We start from the raw sequence: 17,260 nt of genomic DNA on the forward strand, positions 1-17,260 counted from the left end.
CCAGATTTGGGTTTTAACTCAGCACACCAAACCTCTGCATCTGGAAAATTATCATTTTGCAGTCAAGGAGGAGACCTGGAAGAGGGAAGAGAGGTAGAGTGTCATCTCCCAGCCCAAGGGAGAGGCCAAGGATGGCCTGGGAAGGCCAAGACATAGTTATGACTATCCCAACTAATAGCTGCCTCTCCCAGGAAAACCGATTTTTCTTTTTGTATGGAAATGAAGACTGAGCCACTTTGTCTTTTTCCTTGTGTAACCTTTACAGTCTTGGTGCAACATTCAACTTTGACCATACGACACTACAAGCTCTGCACTGACCCTCCCATGTCAGAAGAAGTTTAGCAGTTCACATGCTGGGATTCAGGACTTTGACCTCTATTTTTCTGTTAGTTTGTCAAAACTTTTACATTTGCCATCATTGTCTGGGAGCACAGTTTGCCTTGGCAGAAATCTCCATACATAGCCCTTCACTCTCTAGTCTTCTGCTGCCAGCATGAAGGGCTTTGTATGCTGCTTGAAGGGGGACTCAGGTATTTAAAGACCCTTACAGGCCAAGATACACTCAGGGAAATTTTAACTAGAATTTTAATTATTAATAGACTCATTATTCATTAACTTATAAAAAGACAGAATATCTTTTAATTGTCCTTTACATTGTTGGGGTCCTGCTACATCTTTGTCCAAATCTGCAATCAAGAGATCAAATTTGAATATTATGTAATATTTGGAGTACAGGCATTGCTAAGGTTGACGTGAAGACCACAGCTGTCTTTCAGAGGGTAAGAAATTTTCAGAGTGTAAATCCTCAGATTTCTTTCCCAATTGCCCTCTAAGGTTACTACAGGGAGGCTGAAGAGTCTCAGCCATTGGGGTGAGTTGGTGGGGAGAGTACATCTACTGACCAAAGTCAAAGAGAGTTATCTACTGACCAAAGGGACCAGGGCTTTGGAGGCACCAGGAGCTTCAGCCTTGCTGGGGACATTGTGCACCTTGGTTAGTGTATTGCACTAAGCCAATGTAATTTTTTCTCAAGCTCCAACATGTCTTGACACACAGAGCTGCCATCTGTAGTTGCTGGTGCTCTGACAGCAAAGCTGGTTTGGGACGATGGCTGCATCGGCCATGTTTGAAGAGCAGAAAGCTGGTTGCTGGTTGAAAGACACCCCTCATAACCAGCCTTGGGAGCCTGGCAGTGAGGAGACAATCCCAAAGAGCCCCAGCATCTACACAGGCTGTAAGCCTGCTTTTCATTTGGCAGAACAAACCTGGAGATGCAAACCAAGGAGCCACCTTCGGGGAAGATGGAGACCTCTGTGTTGAAGCAGGATTCATGACAGTCCAGGGCCAGATGAAGAAAAAAGAGGTTGCAGCTTTGTGTGCAGCAAAAGAGTAGGTTTGTGGCATGAATGACATTTCAAGCATTGCACTTTGCCTCCTTTTCTTTCGTGCTGTTTTCCATTGATTGAGGGAAAGCAAAGAACAGACAGAAAGTCAGGTATTTGTACTCAACAAAGAAAAGCTAAGATATTGGCACTCAGTTTATCACTCTTCATCTCATATTTTAAAAATATAAATTTACAGAACCCTATATGCACACCAAACTCATAATCCATTCTCACAATAGTGTCCTAAATAACCTCATTTGCCTTGGTCTCTACACTGTCCAAATTATTTTGCAACATACTCAGGGGGATGCCTCTTTGTGTTGGTGTTTGTTTGCAGAGCATTGTCTACAGTCACCAAGCTCTTACTGTAATAAATAAGAAGTGCATTTTATATTTCCCAGCTCTAAATTAGGTTTTAACCATTGGACAAGAGTCTAAGAAAGCTTCCAAGATCTTGCAACCAAAAGCCAAATTGGATGTATTTCATACACTGTTTGTCCCCTACTTCAGTCATGTTTATTTATAACACAGGAATATCAATTAATTCTATATGATAATCAAATAACCCAAAAATAGGCAATATTCAGGGACTTTATTGTCCAGATTTTCTAAGGGACATGGCTGTGAGTTCCACAGTTGGTGCTCATAATCCATTTGTCTCAGTACTCAGTCCATTTGTTGTCAGAAACTGCTACACACTAAACTTTGCACATTGTTTTTCTTTGCACACAAACAAGTTTACTTGATTGAGGGTCATGGGTCTGGTCCCACAAAAATCAAGTGTTCAGACATCTGGAAAAACAGATACTTGGAATCAGGAAATTCTGATACTCAAGAATTTCTCATTCATATTTCTCATCCCTCTGTTATTCCTCAGAATTCAGGATGATAGTTAAACCCATAAAGTGCCCTGATTCAGGAAAGCCAAATGATCCTTCTTTTGTTGCTGAAATCAGAAAAGGGAAATATGTTCCTAATTTACTCATAGGTTTATGCTTTGCTGAGATTAACATTTAAGTACCTTTTAAATCAAGGGTTTTTTGTTTTCCTTTTAATTGGAAAGCACGCCAGGGAATAACTCTCACACTTTTAGCTGAGAAACTTGGCAGTACTTCATCTCAAGTCTTGAAAACACACTTCTGGCTCCAATGTAATGGCTAAACAGATTCATCCAACAAAGCCTTGAAGGGCTGGAGGGTGATCACAAGCATTCCGTGTTTTAGAAGCACAGCAGCAGGGCAGTGACGGATGACTGGAGAGGACAAACCTACGTCTTGAAGACAGCAAGTATCAACAGTCCAATACTACTCTGGCACTATTTTCCTCAACCACACTCTCCTTCAGTTTCCCACCTAAAGAATGTCTCTTTGTGGGCTGCAAGCATGAGCAAAGGGAGTGCACTTGAGTAGGACATCACAGGACACACACCATTTCTCACACCACTGAAAGCCTAAAGGGACCCACAGAATGTCAGAGACTCCTCTATCTTTGCTGAATTTTTCAAGGTTAAAGGCAGAGCTGCTGCTTCCTTCTTCCTTTCCTGATGGTTACAAAGTAATGCCTGTTGGAAATGTTCCGTGGAACCCAACCAGAACAACCTCTATTTCACAGTGACGTTGGCCCAGTGAAAGTCAGCTTTTGCACAGCTCGACTCAGTGGGACACATGGCACAAACCATTGCCCAAGGGGAACTTTTCTCCATTTACTTTATTCAGTGAGGATATCCAGGCACAGTTTACTGCAAACATCAGCACTTTTTCTTTCTGTAACACTGCAGCTATGCTCGATATTAGATTAACAGTGAAACCTTCTGATTCAGTCCTTAACTCTTGAGTGCCCTTCTGGATCAAATCCAGCAGTTTTCCTAAAGACTAAACCTCATTAGTACAATCACTATAACAGCTGAAAATATTGGCAGGAGAAAACAAAAGGGAGCTTTGTGTGCATCCAAAGACACCAACAGCAAACTCTGCCTGAACTCTGTATTGTTTAAAATAGGCTGGAGTATTACATTAGTGACCCCAAATGATATCTGTGGAGGGTTTTAACCCACATGGAAGTACTAAATATAATATATTCATAGTGTAGAGTGTGTGTGTGTGTGTATCTGTATGTAACTACCTACACAGCTGCCATCATATGCTTTGTATGACCTCAGTGAGCCCCAGCCAGAGAGTACTGGTTCACTGCCATGCTCATTCCAGAGCTGCCTGGATCACTTTGCTCACTGAGTCCTGTGCAGGCTGGAGCTCCCTTGGTCTCCCCAGGGCCCAGCACAGGGCAACATGAGCCACTCTGAACACACAAGGGAAGCACATCAGCTGAGGAAGCTGAGGAAGCTAAGGAGTGATTTTTGCCAGGGATCTTCACAGAGAGAAGTAACATACTCAAATCTTGAACTCTTTAATACCAAAAGCCTTAGAAAGATGTTCAGAAAAAGGAGGGCTGTTGAAATACAATTTGGAAGTCAAAAAGGGAATCAATGAGGATGAAAATGCAACACCAGCAAGTCTCTGGCTTGGACTAAATTAAGGGGAATGGCTGACAAGGAGCACAGCATCACCCACAGGGACCTTGCTGAGCTTGAACAGAAACCTCATGAAGTCTGGTATAGAGCAGGACAGAGGTCTGCACGCAGGCAGAGTAAGGTGCTCAGCACAGGCTCTCTCATGGGCTGCTCTCCATGTTGGAGAGGGATCCAGGTAAATGGCTATTTAAATGCTGGCAACACCCACAAGCTTGACTGTGTGTTCTCTTCCAAGCCCTCTACATGATTCTCTAGCCTCTAACACCCTGGTTCCCCCCTCCACAAAGCAGGGACTACCCCCCACCAAGCAATCCCACTTCTCCCTCCCCCTGCCATCCCCACAGTCTGGGTGCCTGGTCCATGTTCTGGCCCCACGCAGTCAGTCAATGCAAGCTCTCACCATGATGAGGGCAAACTCTCCATGGGCTGCACATACTGAGCCCCAGGCAATGAGGATGTCATATCTGCATTAGGCTGTTTGTGCAGCTGCTACAATATTTTTCTTTTCACTTTTTCTTTTTTTTTTTTTTTTTTTAAGTTCCTGGTGTTAAGGGTATATAAAAACAATAGGGACATTTATCTTAAGAGATCATCTGAAAACAACCTCATCCTCTCAGAAAAAGGAGCAAGGATGGGAAATATTTTCTAAAAATTCCCCAAAATGAGAACTGAGGCTTTTGTGGGATTCCCAGGTAAATGGCAGAGCTGCACTGCTGTGCACAGAGAGGCTTTCCAAAGTGCTTAATCACACTGCAGTTTCTGAGTCAGGAATCAAGACTAGGAACAGCATCTGGATTTCATCTCCTCTCCAAAGTGAACAGGACTGCTGAAATAGAGCCAAACTGATTGTACTTTCCTGTGAAGTCAGCAGGCCCCACCTCTGCCTATCCCTGCAGCCCTTCCTGAGAAATGAAAGCATCCACACATCACCCCCGCTGGAGTCCTGCAGTTTCCCACAACCTCACTGGAATCCAGAGACATCCACCAGCATCAGAGTGCTGAAAGGGAGAGGAGAGTAAGGGGGACACGTGCAGCTGGTGCAGGAAGCATAGGAAGGGAGCGGGAGGTGCCTCTGGGAAGCCACAAGCTGCTGAAGAGACTCCCTCACACTTGCCTCAGACCCTTCCCTCATGAGTCCCGGCTTAAACACAGCCCAAGAGCTCTGCACCGCTGCCCTCTCCCTGCTGCACTTCCAGCTCTTTGGGAAGGATAAATTCCTGGGAACAGAAGCCAGATATGTAAGTGCTGCAGGTCAGTGAGGATCTCAGGGTGCCAGCCCTTACGGAAAACCAGAGCAAGCCAAGCTTCTCCACAAGGGAATGGGGGAAGAGAAGGTTCTTTACTGCCCTCATGATCCTCATGCACTTCACAAGCAAAGCAACGGAGAGGCTGACAGAAGCATAAAACCCAGCTCCACAAACAGCCCTTGCTTTTTCCTGGTGCAAAGAAATGAAGGTCACTGGTACTGTGCAACTACAGATGTAGGCTCCTAGCTCTGTCTCGGTTCCAGGGATAACAGCATTGCTTCACAATAACTTCCTTTCCTTCTGAATGGCCCCAGGAGCTCATGGGAGGTAACCCTTTCCTTGTGCAAGAGTACAAGGAACTGTTTGCTTTCTTCCCTAGAAAGTGGAAGATCAGCATGCAGGAAAAAAGAAAATCAGTTTTGAACAGTTTGTTTTCTGTACTTTTCTTTTTTTCCTGCTTATCTTTCACTGCTGTTTTACTTTGGAAATTCCCTGGTATTCAAATATGGTGTTTCCAGGCTGTTGCACAATTCCCTTTGGAGCTGTTGTATCACTTATCATTAGCCCCTTTCCCACACTCTGATCATTGCAAATGTCTCCTTCCTCCCTTCAAAATTTTACACTCTTTCCTCTAGGGACATGATGATATTGCAGTCCCAAAATTTACTCAGCTGGAACATGGGGTAGAAAATGCAAGAAGTCAAATTCTGCTAATTCATGAGCATGAACAATGGGAATGGAAAAAATCCCTGCTTTCCCACATTCAGAATTTGAATATTCCTCTTCATCAGTGTTAAATATATAGTGTAAGAATACCCGAGCTGAGATGCCTGAGTAGCAGCTCTTTGCAGAATTTCGTGCATATCCTCCCCTTCTTTTCTACCTTGCATATTTAATTTTAAGACCTTTCTTTGTACAACAGCTGGTTAAGTTTCTTATCATATTGAAGTGAGACATTTTCAGGTTATCACATTGGAAAATGCAAGTAAGTTATTATTAGCAATGCATTCTAGTTCTCAACCATAATGTGGTCCCTTTCCAGATCCTGTGGCAGTAGTTGTATCAGCACAGTACATTTCACAAACCTCCTCTGGATTCAAACCCTGAGACAGTACAGTAATTTCCACAGAAACCACCAAAAGAAAGGTAGCTGCATGAGGAAAAAAGTTTGACTTAAGAAAACCTTGAGGGTTTGAGAGGGGTTGTTTGAGGTTGGGTTTGGTTTAATTTGGTTTTTCTACTTGAGTTGTTTGTTTGTATTTGGGGATTTTTGTTTTGTTTTAGGGGGATTTTTTTTGTTTTGTTTTTGTGATTTTTCAAAAAAAGCAGAGCCACTGCTCTCCATACCAAAGGGCAGATGGAAGCAGCAGCATTTAACAAAAAGAAACAGTTTCTACATGGCGCACCAGGGTCAATGTAGAAAGGACAAAATAAATAATGCACGCAGAAACATCTGGGGTTTGTCTGCAACAGATTAAAGGACTTCCAGCAGTGACTGGACAGAGTGTCCTAGTTTAATGAAAATTAAATTAATTTGAAAGCTTTTGGAACACAGAAACTGGATCACAATTTGCATCTCCAGAGCTCCATGCTAGCAGGCAGAATGGAAAACGGACATGGTCCTTCAGCTGCACATCATCCTCTCTGAAATTCAGGAAACCAAAACCCAGCTCCAGGTGCCACAGCCACGAGGCTGATGGCATCTTGGTTTCCCTTCTGCCCCTCTTCTCCTTTCTGTCTGCACCAGCAATTTTCACAGTGCTTCCACTTTCACTGCCTAGCAGAGTCTTTTGGATGCTGTACATGAGCAGTGACCAAACTTTCTGTCACTTCAGGCCCCTGGATGAGTCACAGAAATCCACATCTCTCCTACCAGGTGACTGCAGGTATTTCCATCACATTATCCCACCAGCATCTATCCTCCTGTCTGCTGCTTTCTCCTCTGAGATCTGCTTCCTATCCACACAGCTTTCCCAGCTGGCAATTCCTGGTGCAGCTTCTTGAGTGCTGCACAGCCATAAAGCATTCCACACCCTAAACATGTGGAATTCATAAGCAATTACAGAGATCCTCTGGTCTGCCCAAGAGCATGAACAGTGCCTTATTACTAAAGCTTCATCTCTGTCCTTTCTGGGACAGTCCATGCCTGGGGCTGCTCTCTCCCTGATGGCTCCCTCCTGACACTGCCATGCCTCCACCACAGGGACAATTCTTTTCTTTCAGCAGCTCTGCCCAGCATCTATTGCCTCCTGGAATGGGAAAACCTTGTCCTTCAAATTGGGCAGCCATCACCAAGGCCCAAAGGAACAATTCTTCCAGACTCAACCCTCAGCAGGCCCTTTGCTCCTGCCAAAATGTAACCAGCACTTTTTCCTTCCTTTGGCTATTCCCATTTCTCACTGCCTGGGACAAGTGAAAACCAGCTCCTGAATGTCAGTCTCTATTTCATCTCCCATGCTAAAATGGTGCCACTTCTCAGTCTTGGAGCCAGCTTGGACTTCCCCTCTTCTGCTTCCTCACCAAGATCTGACACTTGCTGCAGAATCAAGGGCAGATCTGTGCTGGATTCCAGAAAGCTGCCAAGCCTGGACTCCCAGCAGACCATACAGGTTTTATATTGCCTTGCCTGACATGAAATTCAGTCAGTCTGAACAGAGTTGGACGCACACATAAACACACTAATCACACACATTAGTGGCCAAGATTGCCCAACACTATATTTTGGAGGCTTGTTTATTCAAGATTAACCAAATAGCTGTTTTGAAAACATAAACACAGTAAAACCAAAAGTGTTTATATTGAGAAAATGTTTCTATTGTTTCTATTGTTTCTATTTCTATAAATTTTTTAGAAAAAGAAAAAAATTTCTAAAACCCCCTGAAACAGTTCAATGTTCAAATTTAATATATGTCTATATAATGTCTGTATATATGTCTATACATATATATGCCTGTATATATGTCTGTAATAATGCCTATACAGCACAAATCTGTCCTGGTTTCATGGTCACAGATATTGTTTCATCTAAAGAAAATTTGTCTCATTTGCTTACATTTCCATCCTTTCTAAACAATAGGCTTAGATGTTGACTATATTTATATTAGAACAAAAAATGAGGCAGGTGGGTCAAACTGAGAGCTCCACAGCTCCTGTCTCTGACCAGTAGCCAGCACTGGATGCCCAGGGAAAACTACAGCAGGAAGAATACAACAAAAAATGTGTAGTGATTCTTCCCTAAATGATCTCTCAGCCTCCAAATACTTGAAATTCAGAAACTTCCTGAGCCACAAGTGCCTCTTTGTATCTGGTACCCCTTGATAATTTAGTTTAATGGATTTTTCCAATGTCATCCAGCTTCAGATTTACAGGACAATAAAAGTTTCAGAGCAAAACACATCTTCACTGTGCTGCTTCCCTTCAGGCTCACCACTCTTGATCCCCCAGGGTGCTGATACTCCAGCAATGCCATAACAGTGCCAGTCTCTGCTTTAGAAAAACAGGACTTGCCAGAGCAGCTCTATCTGACCTGTGGAAGCACTGTCACTGCACCACTGGTGGGGACTGAGTGCTGCCAAGCCTGTCACCTACTGCTGCCCCTCCAGCGAGCCCAGAGCACTGAGGTGACCTGGAAAGAGCCACTCTCAAAGCAGCAGCTTCTGAAACCCACTGCAAATTGTGTCTCTTTTGACACCCTCCTGACTGCAGCACCTCGAGCCATGAAGTTGCAGGGAGCAGTCCATGCTACAACCAGAAGAAAGGCTTTGGGAGCATTACCCTAAATGAGCAATCAGGAAGAGAACCCCACTGAGTCTGAGAGGGCTGCGTGTCCTCTGACCCTTTGGGCAACTGAGCCAACTTCTCAAGGCTTTTCTGAAAAACAGCCTGAAGTACAGTCACAGCCCAGCAGGAGTCCTGGAATGTGAACTATAAAGGGATTTATAACAAGAAAGAAAAAGGGAGATTTAAGTAACTTCTTATTCTTTAAAAAAAACACAGGCTTTATCCAGTCAGCCACAACCCTGCACCTACAGCCAATGTTTAGCTCATGCCTCATGGATGTGTTGGACAGTTAAATAGGATCTCGTGATAAATGCAAATACGTTGTGACAGAGGAGTTCAAGATAAGTCCAAAACCATCTCAAATCATAGCTTACAAATTATAAACTTCATTTCCCATGACCCACTAGAAACCCAAAAGCAAGTTCCTATCCTAGCTTTATTTATGCTGACACATGAAGTCACCTGAGATTCAAGGTTTAACTGTCAAAGCAACAATCACAACACAGGCAGTAGCAACTCACTGAGAACATGTGATAGACTGGAAATAATTTCCAACAGAGAACATGACAGAGGGTAATACTTACATCAGACTACAGTTAAGAGCTCTTATACATAATAGCCAGTTTCCACAAGAAATTAAAGATGGAACTTGGTTTTGAGTCCAAGCAGTTCCATTGGTGGTTCCCCAGTGACTCAGCAAAGTGAGGATTAATGGTGACTACTTGCTGCAGAGGACAGGTGTGTCTACATTTCTGAAACTAATAGTACCCCACTGTCACTGCCACTGCCACTGCCACTGCCACTGCCACTGCCACTGTCAATAACAAGGCTGGATGTTTTAAGTAGCCCTCAGGCACCTCCTTGCTCCAAGCTGTTGCCTGCTCCTTTGTGACAACCCAGCATGAATTCTCATCCTGTAAATATAGCTCATGTAAGAGAACTAAAGTTTTGTTCTTCTTGAGGTTGTGATTTGGCATTTCTGATCAGCCATATAATGTTGGTAACACTAAAATTATGTCAAAATTGGTGATTAGTCACTTCCTTTTACTAGAAGTAACAGGAATGTCAAACCCAAACACTCAGAGAACAGCAAGAGGCCAGTATGAAATGGACAGCAATAGGCAAGGAATTGCACAGCTGCAGCTCGATGATGGTGGGGAAGCAATGTGAATGTCTAGAGGTTAAACTGTCATGGAGAGGAAGTAAGGAAGTATGGAGCTGGAATCTCCCAGCATGCTAGAAATATGAGATATGAATTCTAAGGGTCGAAAAGCTGAACACATTTTTGGGAAATAGAGAAGAGTTTAAAAAAAAAATACAGTCTTGGAAACAAAGTTCTTTAGTGAAACTGGGAACTCTGCCCTCTCCCCGGACCTCTGCGCAATTCTAAACACAATTTGATAGCAGGTCCTTTAGAAGGATGCAATGAACTTAATCTCTATTTAGATAGGAGAGTAGCTCTGTCCCAAGAAAAATAAGTGTGTGTTGAGGGTGATTGTGTTAACCCTGGCTGTGCTAAGGAAAAATTCATGGCATGGCTCTTTTCCTCGCTGGCAGTGAGAGCCCCAGTGCTTTTAGCAGGAGTGGATGCCCTGCTGAGGGCTGCTGTGCAGAGCCTCTGGTTCTGTTACCCTCCTGCTGACCTGCAGTGCCTGGATGGTGCTGTGTGGGCACCACCCTCACTGAGCCCAGCAAATACAGCTCAGAAGGAGGCCCAGGGGAACAAGGCTCAGGCTGAGAAGGCAGTGCTGGGTTCACAGCTGGACTTAATGATTTTAAAAGCCTTTTCCAACTTACATGACTCTATGACCTCACTGTGTCTGCTTAAGAGCCACTAGACTCCATCCCTCACCTACCCCTAAGATGTCCCTCATCCATGGGGCACTCCAGTCCCCAGTCAAAGGATCACCCAAGTAAAAGCCCTCATTTTATTGTGGTGTCACCTCTGAACTCCACTCCTGCCATATGGCTGAATTTTTCATTGTCAGAGCCATAATCTTAACTCTGAACTTTGACTGGGCTCTAAGCCAGGACAACAGCCACACTCCCAGGGCACATGGTGAACCCTATCAACAGTCTTCCCACTGTTTTGACAACCCCTCTCAAGTGTCCTTGTCTCACGCTACATGTAGATTTCCCTTTCTTTGGTTCCTAACTCTAACTCCATGTCTGTACTGAGACTTACACAGTGGGATTCACTGCAAAACTTGGGAATGTTTAGGTGGGAATAGACCCAACTGTGCCCACTGGCAGAGCTACTGCTGTTGTCCAGTGATGCTTTGATGAGTATGCTGTCTTATCTGATGGGCTGTATTCTGAGGAACATCTGTGCAGGATCCATCAGTGCCTCAGGGCATTTAGAAACTAATACACAATTTAATTAATAGATTGGGAAATGAGGACACCTACAGGAAAAAGGATCTTCCCCAGGCTGTTCCTGAAGCATTGCTTCAATAACAGTCTTGACATGACATCATGCTTTGTGCTACACAAAACAGCTGAGAGACCTGCAGAAGATGACTGACAGGGCTCCAGGTTCAGCAATAGCTCTTCTGGCATTGATGGTGGTGATTTTTTAACCCCTGGAGCTGACCAACACTCAGAAATTTCTGGGTTTTTCTGCTTATGCATTTCAGTAACTTTCAGCTAATATTACCTTAGATACCATAAGCTTGCCAATGTCTTTTTCTCCTGTGTTGTGTCTTGTTCAGCAGCTCCTAAACTTCTGAACTTGAAGAATATAAGAACAGGATATGGAGGCATAAGGTACCTGCCACACAATCTGAACTCTATCCTTGAATGACAGCCCAGCCCAGGCACAATTCCTACTCTCAGTCAGTCTCTGAACTCCCTAGATCAGGAGCTGCTGATAGTAAAGCCATATACTTACTCAGCACAACAGAAATAACCCCACACATGGCACTTGTCTGAATCCCTTCCTCTTTATGCAATAAACTGTATTTCATTTTAACCAACATCTATCCTAGAAATCACATAAATTTCCCACCACAGCAGCAATAAAAATTTATATTTCCCCTCAGGCAAATGTTTTACTTACTCTCCAAACTTGCATGATTTGCAGGCACCTATTTTGACATTCACTATTCAATATTTCTTATTTAGATGCATTATAAAGTTTTAATATTTTGGAGAAGAGAACAATGTGATGTTCTGTTTTTCATAGTACTCCTGTAAGCCCTTATGTACTGTCCAGCACCAGATATGATCCTACTGTTCTCCCTACAGGTATTACAGGCTGACACACAATGAAGGACTGTAGGGTTTATTTTAAATCCTGTCTCATGATACAAAATAAACTTCAACCCAGGAAATCACCTGAGAATTTCACATGCATAGGATGAATTGTTGGTTGGTAATCTATCTGCTCTGTGTCTTGCTGCCCCACACAGCAGGCATGAACCTGGAGCCCCTGCAGTTTGCTTTAGGCTGGCTCTAACACCCCAGGGAGAAAAGCAATAGGGCCTGTCCTACTGAGTCCTAAATTTTAGTTCTGGACCCATTTCTCAGTTCTGTTCAGTACTGCTGGAAATACACCAAGAAATCTGGTTCAGGATAAGAACAGCCTGTTCAAGACAGTTTCTCTCATTTCAACATTTCAAACGCTCTTGAACACTTGGCTCGGCATCCAAAGCAGAAACTCTTAATTCCACCCTTAATTCCATCTCCTGTATGACTGGGAGATTTTTATCATGATAACTTTGGTTACAGAATTGGGCACTTGGATTGAGAAATAAAATTAAGGAAACAAATAATGGTTCATGGTAAATCTGTTACATTCAAAATGGTGTTACATTAGAAAAACAGCTTCAGCTCTTGTACTGCAGGGAAACAAATCCATCTTCCATCTTCAAGGAACAAGAAAGTGGCAGCTTCTGAGAAGTTAAAAATCATTCAAATCCAAACTATATTTAAAAGTGTGTTTGACTAAATACAAATGTCAATACCATGTCTGTAAGCATCTTCATGAATACCTGTGGCCTCCCACATTGTTAAGCCAAATTAAAAAAAGAAGGTGGGCAATAAATGTGATTTGAAAGATGAATCTACACCAGAAGTTGTTCAGTATTCACAGAAGCTTCTTACATGAGTCTCTCCTTTCTGCCTCAGGAGACCTTATGTATTTGTTCTTTTTTATAGTCTCCTCTGAGGTCCTGTGACTGATCCTCCTTCATGGCTCCATGCAGTTCCCCATTCATGCACACTTCATTATGCTTGTCAGGCTGAAGCAGCCAATATGCAAGGCTTTCAAGTTTCACCTCCTGGTCACTCACCCCAGCAATCTACATTGATTTCTCTCTTCTTGACTGCCAGGAGCTAAAAACAACATGCTCTGAGAGCAAATTACTTACATGGGTACAAGGCTGCAGAATCAGAAAGGATAAAGATGAAAGCCACTTGGCAGACAGCCATTAGTGGGAGAGACATTCTGCTTCCAAAATATGGCTTTCAAAAGGAAAGCAAAGATTATTAAAGGTATCATTAAATTGATTCCATGCTTTTTAAGAATGGCAGTATCTGGTTTTAAGTGGAAGGATAAAAATAACATTAAATACTGTATCAGTTACAAAACCAACCAGCTACAGCTTATTCCATTCATATTATAGCTCTGAACTGCCCCCCTTCCTAAGGCTATTATTTCTTTATTATATTTCATTTTATTAAGCAGCTTAGTGCTGTATTTACTTGGGGTTTTTTTGAGTACAGGGGTTATAAAAGGACCTGGATGCCAAACTAATCCAAGGACATCTTGCCATGGTGATAGCTCAGCAGGTTCCTTGGGAATATTCACCTAACACAAATCTTGTAGCTAGAGAAGCTGCCTTTCAGGGACACAGAAAGAGTGACCACATTCACAGGTACCCAGCACTGTGGAGCAAGGACTATCACTGTCCCTCTGCAGCAGGACAGATGCTTCTCAACCACACTGGAGGATATCCTGAGGTTGGGAAAACGTTTGGAAATGCGTTGGAACACAAAGAGGTCCGTGCTCTAAGTGAGAACAGTAATTACGTGACAAATAAAGATTCTCTCTGGAAGGCCCAGACTGCACAGCTGGAAATGCACCGGATTTAGAGGCTGATTCAGGGCTCTGTAGCAAATTCCACAGACAGAGGAGCGTTTATCAGGAGCCCACTCCCCCCTCAGGCTTGTGGAGCACTGTGCACACCCAGGGGAGGATGCAGGAGCAGCCGAAGGCAGCCCCCTCCTGCACAGTGCCCTGTTCCACAGCCCCACGGGCAGAGCTGCAGCTCACAAGGAGAAGGTGACTTTGCTGTCAGCGGCACTTTGCAGAAACCTGGTGAACTGAGAAACAGGAACATCCATTTGGCAAAGTATAAATAGCAAGCAGAGCTCCTACTGCATGCTTCAAGTACTAGCTAAAGCTGAGCAATTCATCCTTATCTTACTGCAACAAGATCTTGTTTAAGAAACAGGGAAATTTCTGCAAATGAAAGAACAGTTATCAGCTTGAAGCACTATTTCCTTCAAAATCAACAGGATAAGCTTCTCACAAATGGCACAAAGCATTTTCTCACCCAGACTAACCGTACTTAAAATCAGAATATGGACCACCAGCAACTATAATGGAAAATTGTACCTTAAGTGTGGCTTAACTTTCCAAAGTCCAATCCCAGACCTCAACCACTATAATAAAAAAGCAAAACTCAGTAATGGTCACCATATGCATCTTCCTCAGACTCTTGATCCAAGAGTTGCTTTATCCCCCTGCATAATGCATTATGTTCACACACTCTGCCACCAGTACTCATATTTTATCCCAAGTGTTGAAATACTGAGATTACTTATGTCTCAAGCTCCCGGATTCCGTGTGGCTTAACTTTACAAAGCCCAATCCCAACCACTATAATAAAAAAGCAAAACTCAATAATGGTCACCATATGCATTTTCCTCAGATTCTTGATCCAAGAGTTGCTTTATCCCCCTGCATAATGCATTATGTTCACACACTCTGCCACCAGTACTCATATTTTATCCCAAGTGTTGAAATACTGAGATTACTTATGTCTCAAGCTCCTGGATTCATGTGATTATGCAAGAAATCCAATTTTAATTAAAACCAAATTTCTAGTTCTTCATATGGAGAAGAAAAATCTTCAAAATTGGACTGCCAAAATTGCAAAACTCCAAGTACCCATAAACAGGCACAAAATACACTGCTTATTAAATCAGACTATTCTTAAGGTACTCTCAAGACTGTGGGAGGCAAGCTGGAGCTGGAACTCCTGATACCATGCTGTCATGCAATATCTTAAGCAATCTCTGCCTGCAGAAACCAGACAAAAATATAACTATTTTGTAGAAATCTTTAGGAAAAATGACAATGGATGCCCAAAGAGCTGCACACACTCAAACTGGGTGGAGATGGGGATGTCTCGTCCTGCAATGGTTCAATGCTGCTAATATTTCCTTCACAGGAGAAGCCATCACATGCACTGGGTGAGTTGATGTTTTCTCAGACTACACATGAAGTCTCATCTCCAGCCAAGTGGAACTCTGACTGACAGACTTAGCAGGCCTGTGCACGTCAGGAACAGCATAAAGCTGGTGTCTGCATGAACTGAACAGCTTTGGAGACAGAAGTTACTTTGACTGGGTTAGAAACATAATGACAGTTCTGAAAATTCCCCTTTTCTCTCCAGCTATATGAATCCAGGCCCTGTTCCAGATGATTTCTCATTAACTGGTAGTCTGGTTTTGTTCCCATGACAGCTAAACAAACTGGATGTTTTCTGATCCTTTCACCCATCCCTGACATATCAACACCCAAACAATTCTCCAGCCAAAAGAAAACATTTGACAGATCTCCACTGTTAGAACACTCTAACCTGTACTTACAGGAAGAGACTAAATTAATCCTGTAAAAGCAACAAGGTCTGACTATGTTATCAGATGCCTATGCTATTTCTTTAAATTAGATTATTTCTAATTTGCCTTTTCCTTTCATTAATCAGCAAAACCAGGTTACAGTTACAGTCACATGCTCCCAGCTTGGACTTGTTTGCTGCATCTGAGTCAGACTTCAGGAGAAGCTGGAGTGTCCCAAAGCTCCTGTTTCTCCTCTGATGTTCATCAGCTCTATAATTGACAGCATCTCTCACTACACCACTTCATTTTAAAGGGGAAAAGTCGCTTCCTAAAGCCTTGATGTAACACTCCTGAACCCAAACTTCCCATCTATGCCTGTGGATGGTGCAGTGGATGCCCCATATGGATTAATTCAAAAGGTTTTTAGTACTGCTTTTAGAAATAAAGGCTGTATGAGCTCCAGAGCCAGCACTGTGAGCACCAGAACCACAGTCTGGTTCTTTTCCCAAATGTTTAACCTGAGCATCATCACAGTGCAAGCTGGCATTGCAGGATTTAGACTCTCTTTTCTTCATGGATTTTCTGGTAACTGAGTGTTGCATTAACTCAATATTCTATGCACAAATTTACTTATTCATCTTTATGACAAGTACATTAACCTAATTACCTCTGTACAGTTTGATTGACGCTCTAGTGATTACACCAAGGTGACAAAATGTGAGGCTACCCAGGAGAGCTCTTGTTATGGCTGGTTAGTCACTTATTTGCCTATCAGAAACCTCTGACAATGCATGATAAAAACATAAAACAAGCCCAAAACCACGGAATCCATACTTGCAGAAAACAGCTCAGCCTCCAACTCCCTCAGGGATACTTCTCCCAGGAAAAAAATACCAACAACAGAGAAAAAGCCTTTCTTGTTGCTGTGGCTTAAAGGCAGCTAAAATTTGGGAGGAAGGGAAAAAGGAAACCTAGATAAGTGGCATATCGGAGGAAACCTAGGTGAGGTGACTTTTCTGACTTTGGTCTTTGCATCTGCAAAATGGGAAAAAATACATCTACAACCTTGATATACGCATGTGAAAATGCTCTCTGTAAGGGGGATAATGAACCTACACCATCCATTTCAGTAGGCTCCAGAGCACACCAAACTGCCGTTCCACAGTTCTCCTCAGCGGTCCCATTAGTGCTTAAAATAATTGGATACATTTCTCCCACGCAGCTGTCTGTTTGAACAGGCATCACTGAGCCTTCCCTACTGAGCACCTCCAGTGTTGTGTTTCCACATTTTCACCCAATCCTTTGTTTCCTCTTGCAATCTTTCCCGGATCCTATCACCCACTGAAAACACACCAGGCTTTACGTTTCCTTAGTCCCTGACACTCACACATATAACTTTCACAGCCAAGTAAAAACACCGCGGAATCCTTGCCATCAAACCCCAGCAGCTTTTTCTGGAGCTGAAGCAGCTC

This window comes from Onychostruthus taczanowskii, unplaced genomic scaffold (genome assembly GCF_017590055.1).
Source record: "Onychostruthus taczanowskii isolate IOZ18803 unplaced genomic scaffold, ASM1759005v1 scaffold64, whole genome shotgun sequence".
Classification (NCBI taxonomy): domain Eukaryota; kingdom Metazoa; phylum Chordata; class Aves; order Passeriformes; family Passeridae; genus Onychostruthus; species Onychostruthus taczanowskii.